General features: G+C 32.0%; 1 pseudogene; it reads left to right on the forward strand.

Annotated features, from left to right (window-relative positions):
• The first annotated feature begins 2,687 nt into the window (after window positions 1-2,687).
• LOC116661908 lies at window positions 2,688-4,236 on the forward strand (annotated as a pseudogene).
• The last annotated feature ends 7,210 nt before the right edge of the window (window positions 4,237-11,446 follow it).

Below are 11,446 nucleotides of genomic sequence, written 5' to 3' on the forward strand. Positions count from 1 at the left end.
TGTCTTGCCACTGCCTTCTGAATGTTGTATTTGTGCAGGAAATGTTTTTAAAATTTTATGTATATAATTATATTTATATGTAAAAATACCTAGAAATGAAGTTAAAAATTAAGTTGAAAACTTATACATTTAAGAATAGAAAACTATAATGAAGGAAATTAAAACTGATCCAAAGAATGAAAAGATCTCTTATGTTAATGATGTGACACAATATGTTTAAAACAACCATACCACCCAAAGCAATGTAAATTTAGTGTGATTCATATCAAAATACCCATGAGAATTTTCAATTAAATAGAACAAATAATTTCAAAATTTTTATGTAACCACAAAGATCATGAGTTGACAATATAATTATTAAAAAATTATTAAGTCTGATAGTGTAAGGTTCTCTGAACTTAAACAGTACTACAAAGCTTTAGTAATTAAAACAACATGATACAGGCTCAAAAACAGACACCACTGAATAGAAGAGAATAGAGTAAGCTGATATAATCCCTAACAAACATGATCAATTAACCCATGAAAAAGGAAGCAAGAGTATAAATTGATGAAAAGGCATTCTCCTCAATTAGTAGTGCAGGGAAGATTGTAAATGTAAAAGATAGATTAGGATATTTCCTCACATTGCATACAATCCATGAGCACAGAATATCTTTCTATTTATGTTGTTTACTTATATTTCTTGTACCTGTTACTAACAGATTTATGTTTAGCTCTTTTATTTCACTTATTAAATTTACTCCTGTTTTATTCTTTTTGATATACTCGTACACAGAATTGTTTTCCTAATTTCTCTTTCTGATAATGTGTTGTCAGTATATAGATGTGCAACTGATTTTTGTATATTGATTTTGTATTCTGCAAGTTTAATACATTTGTTCATTATTTCTAACAGTCACTTGAGGGGTCCTTGGAGTTTTCTATCTATGGGAAATTATGTCATCTGTAAAGTTTTACTGCCTTTTTACAATTTGGGGCCTTTTATTTGATTTTCTTGACAAGTTGTTCAGTCTAGGACTTCTAGTAGTGTAATTTAGGACTTGTGAGAATGAGCTTCTTTTTCTTATTACTGGTCCAGAGGAAAACGTTCCTGTATGTTAACATTGAGCTTGATGTCATTCATGGTTTTTTCATATATGACTTTTATTATGTTAAGTTACATTTTACTTAGAGTGAATTTGTTACGAATTTTTCAAAAATATGTTAAGTTCTGTCAATAATTTTCCTACATGTATAAAGATTACTATTTTTGTATTCTTTGTTTTTTAAGGGATGGTATCACATTAATTAATTTGCATACGTGAAATAATTTTTATGAATCAGGACTAAATCCCACTTAACTATAGTTTATAATACTAATAATATGCCATGAATTCAGGTTTCTAATATTTATTTAGAATGGAATATATATATACTGAAGGAAAAAATTACATGGTTGATTGAGTGTAGATTTATTTATTTAAAAATTTTATGTCTTATTATGAATTTGGCTTATGTTTAATGGAATTTACTTCCAAATAGTTAATATAACTTTTGGTAGAACTTGATTTACTACAGTTTACTGATAGAGAACATAGCAATTATTTAAAATTAGAGTACAAAGACTTGCCTTAAAATGCCATATTATACTAACAATGCCAACTGTTTCAGGACTGAGAAATAAATTGCTTCCTAAAATGTACATAGCTGGTATTTTCCACAACAAACCATATTTACTGTTATTTGTTTGTTTGTTTGTTTGCCGCTTAATGGAGGCACTGTGTATGGAACCTAGGATCTTGTGCATAAGTATATTTATCAACATCATTTTGGAACACTTAACAGGAGCCACAAGAGTTTGGATTATACAGATGACAAGAAAATTTATTCCTTGTAGGGACTGAAAAACCTCTGAATGAAATAATGGCAAAAATAAACATTTATAAGTATACAATAAGATCTTCTCTTTTCTAAGTTTAAACTAGAATATTAAATTACATTTGCTTTACTTATACTGCTGAATTACAATTTAAAAAAAATTTCCCCCCTTGGGATTTCTTAAATTTGATTGATTATTTTAATCTAACTTTATTTCAAAAATATTTACCATTTATTTATAAGCATATCAAATAAACTGATATTTATTCTGCTCATTTTTTGAATATAGAACTACTTAATATAAAGCACACAGATAAATAACTACTTCCATATCCAAATCAAATTATGTTTCATTTTAATTACAAATGATAATGAAATATTTATACCTTTTTTGTACAGGTTTCACAAAAATTTCAATTTAAGTTCCAAAACTTTAAAATTAGGTTATTTATTTAGTGCAATTTTTATACTCTGTTCACAAATCTGGTATAAATTTGTGTACAAAAGGAAGGAGAATGGTTTTATTCATAGACTGCAAATTTAATTTATTTAAAAAGATTCTGTGGGAATAAAATTTGCAGATCACACTGTAAAAATAAACATCTATATGTTTCATTTTAACTGGATGAATGAGAAGTAAACACAGCCTGAATGTTACACTTGGGTTGCTGGGAGACCAGGCATTTGTGATGTCACAGCTACTCAGGTTGAGAACCACTGTGATGGCCTAGCAGTTTATGAGTGCTGGCCTGCTAAATCAGCATTTGAAACTGCAGTGCTCAAAATCATGCAGGTTAGAAAAGGAGCTGTAAAAAAAGTTATTTGAGATGGCACATGTTTCTTCAGAAATTCAAGATGTGTCTCCTAAAGATGGACCAAATGGTTCAGGAAAGTCCAGTAGATCTCTATTGTGTGATCAAACATTCTCTGGGGACTTGGACTTGAGGTCTATGATTGAAGAAAATGCTTTTCAGATTTTGTGTGAAGAATCCTTGATAAAAAGACCATGTTACACACATTGTGTCTCTGAACCAGATGAAGATAATGATTTTCGTTCTCTGACATTTCCAAGAAGTCTCTGGAAAATGGTTGAGAGTGACCAATTTCAATCCATCTGGTGGGATGATAATGGAACTTCCATAGTGATCGATGAAGATGTCTTTAAGAAGGAAGATTTGGAAAGAAAGGCCCCTTTCAGAATATTTGAAACTGGAAGTATGAAAAGTGTAGTTAGAGAGCTTAACCTATATGGTTTCAGTAAGTGCGGCAGAATTTTCCAAGATCTGCTTGTCTAACTGACTTTCTGTCAGAAGAAAAAGAAGTCTCTGTTTTAAATAAGGTATTCAGAAATTTTAGTCACCAATTGATAACTTATATATAAATTTTTTTGTACATCAATCTATGGTAATATAAATGTAAAGCTAGATTTTGAAAATTGCATAAAACTATTAAGGCTAAAATACTTAATTTTTTCCAAAAAATTAAGACTGTGTTAAGTATTCAAGATTATGAGAAACTTTGCTAGCAACTATGAATCTTATCAGAAATCTGAATATAGGTGTTAAAGCTGCCTTTAAAAAGGGGTAATCACCATTACTACAAATGCTAATGTTTTAAATTTGATGACTAAACTATTTAAATATCTATTTCCAAATAAGTAATTTTAAAAAAAAGTCAGCAATGTTCATATTTTGATGATATTATCTTAGTATTGTAAGCATGAAATATGAGGTTTTATAGATTATGCTTATTGTAGTCTTGTATTTTGGTTTAAAGTAATACTAAAATATTTCTCCTATTTTTGTAGCTGCAATTCTATCATAATCCAAATTTTAAACGAGGCTGTCCCCAGCTTTTAATGAGAATAAAAAGAAGAGTTGGGATTAAAAATGCTTGTCTCGTATCTTCATTGGCTCACGATTTCAACAAGAAGCACTTTAAAGCAGAGGGTAATTTGGATAATCATAATTCTGGTTTTCTGTCTCACACTAGAGGAGAAAGTGCATTTTTACCTTCTCCAAATTTAAACATGCTTCTAAAAACAAAGCCCTCTACAAGCCACATAATTGGTGATACAAGTACTCCGATGAGAGGTGATTTTCCTCCTGCGTCATCAATGTCAGTTAGACCATCAAAAAATTTGCAGTGGATCAACGTGCTATTTTAAATCAGTTGACCAGTTTCCACGTGCACTCACAAAGCAGCTACACTGAAGCAAATGGCCGTGTTGTGAATTTCATTACAACTACAACCTCTTCTTCTCAGTACAGCATCTTACCTCCCATATAGAGCAATTATCTTGGACTGACGGTAGATCCTTCTACTTTTCCAAATATATATCACAACATATCGGGCAATGAAGGTCCTTTTACTTAACTTCAAGCAGAGTGCAACCAACGGTTTCCAGTGCCCGTGATAGTTGATACATCAGCTAACTCTGTTTCATGGCCAACTCATCAGCCAACTGCAGTTTATGAACCTCATCCTAATTACAACTGATCTGCCTGAGGACTACCAGATTATGCAGGATAACAAAGATTAAAATTGATGTTGGCAAATGTCAACAAATATCTGCAATTTTATTATTTGAACAATAAACATACATGTTTACATGATTTTTGCTTATTTTTTAAAAAATTCAGTAAGGGTAAAATGGGAAGTAATTTACCATTTAGAGAAAAAAAGATATTTAATTGATGTGATCATTTGAGGGAACAATATGGGAGTAAATTTGAATAACTTCTTCTAAGGAAGAACAGAAAATGGTAGAAATTGGGAAAAGACTAAAACATGTAGAGAGGGAAAAGTACTAAGTGGCTTCTGGTTCATCCTGGAAAGTATCAAAAGTGTTGTTGGGATAGGTTGGAACAGGGGATAAATGCAGGAACCAGCCCAGGGATCATGGTCTCTATTATGTCATCCCTGGAATCATAAAGGTCACATGATGTAGTCACAGATGGCACATTCATGATGTGGTAGAATTTAAGAAGTAATTTAATCTATGGTCTTCTTTGTGCTGTTCTCAAAGCATTCCAATAAGTGCTTTCATTTCCTCCCCTCAAGAGTCTACACTATATTTTCTGATGAATACTTTATGTTGCTCTTATGTTGCAGCCAAAGACAAGCTTACGTCCTCAGGGTGGCAATTAATGCCTTTCCAACTCTAAGCCCACAAACTCAGCATTGTTTAGTCATTTCTTTATAGATCTGGCAACTGACTACCTTGGCATATCTTTATGTTTCACTGTATCTGGAGATATATCCAGGCAAATGCTTGTCAACCATGTAAACTCCAAACTCAAAACTTTTGCTCCAGCTCATCCTTGGACTTCGGATATCCTCCTTTTACCTACTTAGTCTTTCCCAGTCTCATCACAGAAACCACCTCCTCCAGATGTTTTCTGTCTATCCCCTTTCCTTGTCTAAATTTGGTACCAGCACATTAAGTGCAGAACATGCAATAGTATGCATTTTAGTATTCAGTGAATGAAAAATACATGTTGATTTTAAGCAAAATATACTTTCTGAAACAAAAAAACTCTCATTGATTTAAAACTATTTCGTTATGGTGTTTAATCTTCACCACAAAATAGCTCTTTTCATAGCCCAAGGACTAGTCACTCAAGATAGTACGTGGAGGTAGGTACAGGAGACAAAGTATTATTTTCTTCTTAATTCATGCCTCCAGAGGCCTAAAGCATTCCATTCTCATTTTCTGGATATTTTCCTGTCTCTTCGTCAACCACCCAACCCAAAATAACTGATTCTCATCCCCATACCAATAAATATACTGCCTTCTAATTAATTTACTTCTTAGAATCAGAGCTTTGTCCAGAAGGGACAGTGATATCGCAAACATTTAAAGTAGTTTTATACACCCCACATATCTTGTGCCACTTCTAACCTTCACAAAGTATGTATCTAAGAGGTACTAGCCCCTTATTGGGGTGGTCATTATCAGTAACCATATTGCAGTCTAAAATGTGTGGACTAGAAGGAGTTGATTGTGGTATAATTAAAAATTTTTCCAAATGCAAGAATACCAAATTTCTGCAGATATTAGGAAATATAAATTATTCATGGAAGACTTTGACCATTTCATATTAATTTAAAATAAAATGTGTAGCGTTTTCAGAATGTGAAATGCCCTGAAATGCTGGAAAAATTGTAGGCAAGGTCAGGAAGCCTAAGGCTTCTGCTCACATTCATGCAGCCAGTGTCAGCTAATAAGACTGGAATGGCAATATTGAGTCTTAAAAATGTGTCACCAGTTGTGAAGAAAGCCTTTGATAATCTGGAGAATGGGCAAATGGACCAAGGTAAGCTCTAGCCACATCCCACCAATATCAACTTTACCAAGAGAAGAAAAGAGACCACTTGCAGCAGGAGAACTGTGTCTGGACAGCAGTGGTTGTTCCTACAACAGAAACATGAAGGTTTTTAGTTTGCCAGCTCAACTCTGATGGTGGCTATGTTGTTATTGATATTAGCAATCTGGGGTTCAGATGGGCTGCTTCAGTAGCTACTTTCCAGCTCTATTATCAGACATGTGTCTTACCGTGATCATCTTAACAAGGTTCTTTATTGATAAGTCAAAAGCTATAGTTTACTTTCAAAATTAGAAATCCTAAAGAAGAGTATTGTTGGTTTGTCCATCTGTATTTTTCAACCTGTGAAAGCTAGACTATTGGCAAAAGTACAAAGTATGCCTGGTGCTTTGAAAACTATTCTCTGAGCTCTGCCCACTGAATTCTTCCCAATAAATACTACAAAATTTTGTGCCACTGTGTGTGTGATTGTGTCAAGATGGATTTTTTAGCACTAACTAAGATTGACTTTGTTGAGTCATCAGTGAATTATGCTTCTGCACCTTGCAGGATCTCTGTGAATTAAGAGTTCCATTGAGACACCAGATTTTCTTCATATCATGGAGAGGTAGATTATATTTCTCCCAGTATACTAATTGTTACCTGTTCACTGAATCCCAAGTTGATGCTAAGGCCAAGCCACTGAATCTTTGAAGTTGACTGAAGCATAAAATTTCTCCAGTCCCCAGAGCCCAACAAAGGACTGTGTCTCCTTTTTAACATAAGCTTATGTCTATGATTTATTTCTCTTTTAATTCTCATTGTTTAAACAACTTATTTTGTCTTTGAATACACCTTGAATAATTGATAGAGACTGAACCACTGAATTATTCCCGTTCCCCTAGAAATGGCAATAACCTTTTTTTCCTTGGACTACCTGGAGTACAGTGAGCATAGTCATCTTTTTGAAAGCAGTCCTCAGTCCTAATAATGCAGAACCTTTACACTTCTTTGCCCAGCACTTGAGCAAGAAAGTTTGTTGTTGATCTCAGGGATTATCCTCACATCCCCTAATGCAACCATGAGAAAACACCACATTGTCATCCAAAATCAAGACTTTGTCAGTATTACATACCCATTGCCAAACAATTAAGATGTGTAGGAGTTCTGAGATTTTTACCATGATGAGATTTTTAGCAACTGAGTACGTTCCTTTCTTGTAGATGCTGTCGGGGAGATGAGACCCTCGGTCAGAGACAGTGAACTTTACCACTCACAGCAAAGGAAGCCAGGGTTAAATTTTGTATCCATTTCCTAATCTCAGATGAATACACTGAGTGAAATTTTGATGCCTACAGAAGCAGTGGGCTGTTATCATGAAGAAAGTTTAAGGCATGGGAAAACACTAATTTTATTAGTATCTTTATGTATTATTTATTAGAATCACTTACTTATTAGTATCTTTACCTATGATAAATATATCATGACTCAAGGTTACTTGCTGCAAAAACAATCATGAGAAATAACATGGAAAAAATGATCATTGCTTTTCCATTTTTCCTTCCACATTTAATGAGATATAATTGGTACTAAATATTCTGTTATTTAGGTGCACAGTATAGTGATTTGATTTACATGTATCATGAAATAAATATCACAGCAACTATAGGGAGAATTCATTATGTCATTTAGATACAATATTAAAGGTATACAATTTAATTTTTGGTTGTGATGAGAAAACTTAATGTCTACTCCCTTAAAAACATTCATATATATCATAAAGCAGTACTAATTGTATTTATCATGTTACTATAGTGGCCTCCCTAGAACACGTTTATTTTATGGCTGGAGGCTTGTACCTTTTGAGTGCATTAATCTAATTCTCCTTTCCAAATCCCTGCCTCTGTTAACTACAAATCTGATTTTTTTTCTATAATTTTGTTTGTTTGCTTTTGAAGTGTACTTTAGTCTATAACACGATGTTACTTTCTCTTACACAACATATTCTTTTCTATCTTTAATACATTTCAAACTGATTAGCAGAATAAATCTAGTTATGTTATGTTGCTATTTAAATATATTTCATAGTTATTGACTATTCCCCATAGAGTACATTTATTGTCCCTGACTCATTTAATTTGCACGTTGAAAATTTTCTCTCTTAAGTTTCCTCAACAATTTCTTTTTCCTCACCCCATTTCCCTCCTTCTTGTGAACAACCTGTTTCTTTCTATATGTATAACTCCTTTTCTGTTTTGTTATGTTCGTTTGTTTTAAATTCCAAATATGAGTAAAATCATTATCATTTGTCTTTCCCTGTCTGACTTATTTCAATTGGCATATTACCCTCTTGGTCTACCCATTTGTTGCAAATGACAAGAATCTATTCTTTTTATTGCTGAGTAATAACCCATTGTATTTTTATGTGTGTGTGTGCTTGTATCTATCTATCTATCATCTATCTATCTATCTATCTATCTATCTATCTATCTATCTATCTATCTATCTATCTATCAATCTATCTATCTATCTATCAATCTATCTATCTATCTATCTATCTATCTATCTATCTATCTATCTATCTATCTATCTATCTATCTGTATATATATCTATAAATATAGATAAATCTTTAGTTAATAGATGGGTAGTTATATATACTATAAAGGCACATCTTCTTTATCTATCATCTACTGATGAGCAATTAATTTGCTTCTATTTCCTGGCTATTGTAAATAATGCTGCAGTGAATATAGGTTTGAAATTATCTTTTCTGATTAGAGTTTTTATCTCTTGGAATAAGTATCCAGATATGAAATTGTCGGATCAAATTTCATTTTTAATTTTTAGATAAATCTCCATACTCTTTTCCACAGTGGCAACAGAAATTTGCATTCAGTCCAGCAGTGCATCAGGGTTGTTTTTCTTACATCCTCACCAACACTTATATTTGTTATCTTTTTGATAATAGTCATTTTGACAGCACTGATATAAAATCTCATTGTATTTTGGACTTGCATTTTTCTGATGTTTAGTGATGTTGCACATTTTCATGTGCCTTTTGATTATCTTTCCCCAACTGTATATTCATTTTTTTGTAATGGGCTACATAACCATATTTTCTGATTTCATTTCTCGCACTCTGTTGTGTTCCATTTTTCTGTTTGTTCTGTGCCAGTACCATATTTTTTTATTACCGTAGATTTATATTTTACTTTAAAATCAGGGACAGTGATATATCCTCTTTGTTCTTTCTCAAAGTAGTTCTTTTTTTGTTTGTTTGCTTTCACTTTTTTCTTTTTTTCCTTTTTAGTGATTTCAACTCTTTTGTGATTACATGTAAATTTTAGAATTATTTATTGTTCGTTTCTGAAAATGCCCTTGGTATTTTGATAGGCACTGTGTTTAATTTATGTATTTTCTTGGTTAGTACTGTCATTTAAACAATAATTTTGTCTTAATTGATGAACACAGTATATTCTTTCATCTATTTGCATCATCTTCAATTTCCTTTCTAAATATTTTATAGTTTTCTGAGTACATGTCTTTTACCACCTTGGTTGGATACATTTCTAGATATTTTATTTTTTTGTAATGCAACTGTAAATGAGACAATTCCCACACTTACTGTATCTGTTAGCTTGTTAGTGTGTAGAAATGCAATATTTCTGTATATTAATTTTCCATTCTGAAATTTTACCAAATGCATTGATAAGCCCTAGTAGTTTTGTCATGCCATCTTTAGGATTTCTGTTTAAAGTATTTCCTCTGCAAACAGATACTTTTACTCATTTTCTTAATCTGCTATATTTTATTTACTTTTATTTTGGATAGGTATGGCCGGAATTTCCAATACTATATTGAATAAAAGTGGTAAGAGAGAGCATTCTTGTCTTCTTGCTGCTCTTACAGGAGATGCTCCCAGATTTTAATCAGTGAGTGTCATGTTAGCTGATTTTTTGTCACATATGACCTTAACTGTGTTAAGGTATGATTCCTCATGACCACTTTGAGGGGAAATATAATCATAAACATATACTGATTTTGTCACAACATTTTATGTCTCTATTGAGGTGACAATATAATTTTTAGTCTTCACTTTGTTAGTGTGGTGTATCATATTGATTAATATGTAAGTATTGAATCTCTTTGGCATCCCTGGAATAAAATGGACTTAATCATATTGTATAATTCTATTAATGTATTGTTTGGCTTGCTAGCATTTTAGTGAAGATTTTTGATTTTTGCATCTATGCTTATCAGTAATATTTAACCTCTATTTTTTGAGGTATTTGTTCCAGCTTTAGTAGTATTGTGATATGGAAAGTTGGGGTATGAAGCCTTCCATTGTCTGCAAAGTTTTGGAATACCGTGAGAAGTACAGGTGTTAGCTCTTCTCTAATTGTTTGGCAGAAGTCAACTGTGAAGCTGTCTAGACCTGGAATTTTGTTTCTTGGGTGATTTTGTTTAATTACTTATTCAGTTTCATTAGTGATAACCGGTTCATATTTTCTATTTCTCATTCCATCCTGGAGATTATGTCTTTCTAAGAATTTGTCCACTTCTTCAAGGGTTTCCATTTTATTGGCACATAATTTGTTGTATCCTCTTATGGTTCTTTGTATTTCTGTGATATAAGCTGTAACTTCTCCTTTTTTTATGAGTATTCTCATTTTGGCTCATGAGTCTGTTTACAGTTTATGAATTTTATTTATCTTTTGAAAACCATTATTTAGATTGATTAAATATTTCTATTTTTAATCTTTATTTATTTATGTTCTGAACTTTCAGGTGTCTTTTCTTCTATTAACTAGTTTTTTTTATTGTTTTGTTACATCTTTTGGTTGTAAGATTATGCTATAAGAGAGAGATATTTCTTATTTGCATAAGTGGGATTATTTTGCTATAAACATCCCTATTAATACTGCTTTTGCTTTACCCCATGAACTTTGTTTTTGTTGTCATTTATCTTTATATATTTTTTCTTTGATTTATACAGCAATCCATTGGTTGTTTAATATTGTATGATTTATCCTCCACATTTTAATATTTTCCTCAGTTTTTTTCTTTTAGTAAATTTGTAGTCTCACAGAATCCATAAGTTTCTTCACCAAACAAGGAGACAAATAATAAAATTTATACAAAAATACAAAAGACCCAAATTTTCTGAAATATTCTTTGAAAAATGAACAAAGCTATGAGCATTATCCTCCCTGACTTTAGAACAAACTACAAAGTTACAGTAATCAAAACATCAAAATATGGCAATAAAAGAGACACA

Source organism: Camelus ferus, chromosome X (genome assembly GCF_009834535.1).
Source record: "Camelus ferus isolate YT-003-E chromosome X, BCGSAC_Cfer_1.0, whole genome shotgun sequence".
NCBI lineage: Eukaryota > Metazoa > Chordata > Mammalia > Artiodactyla > Camelidae > Camelus > Camelus ferus.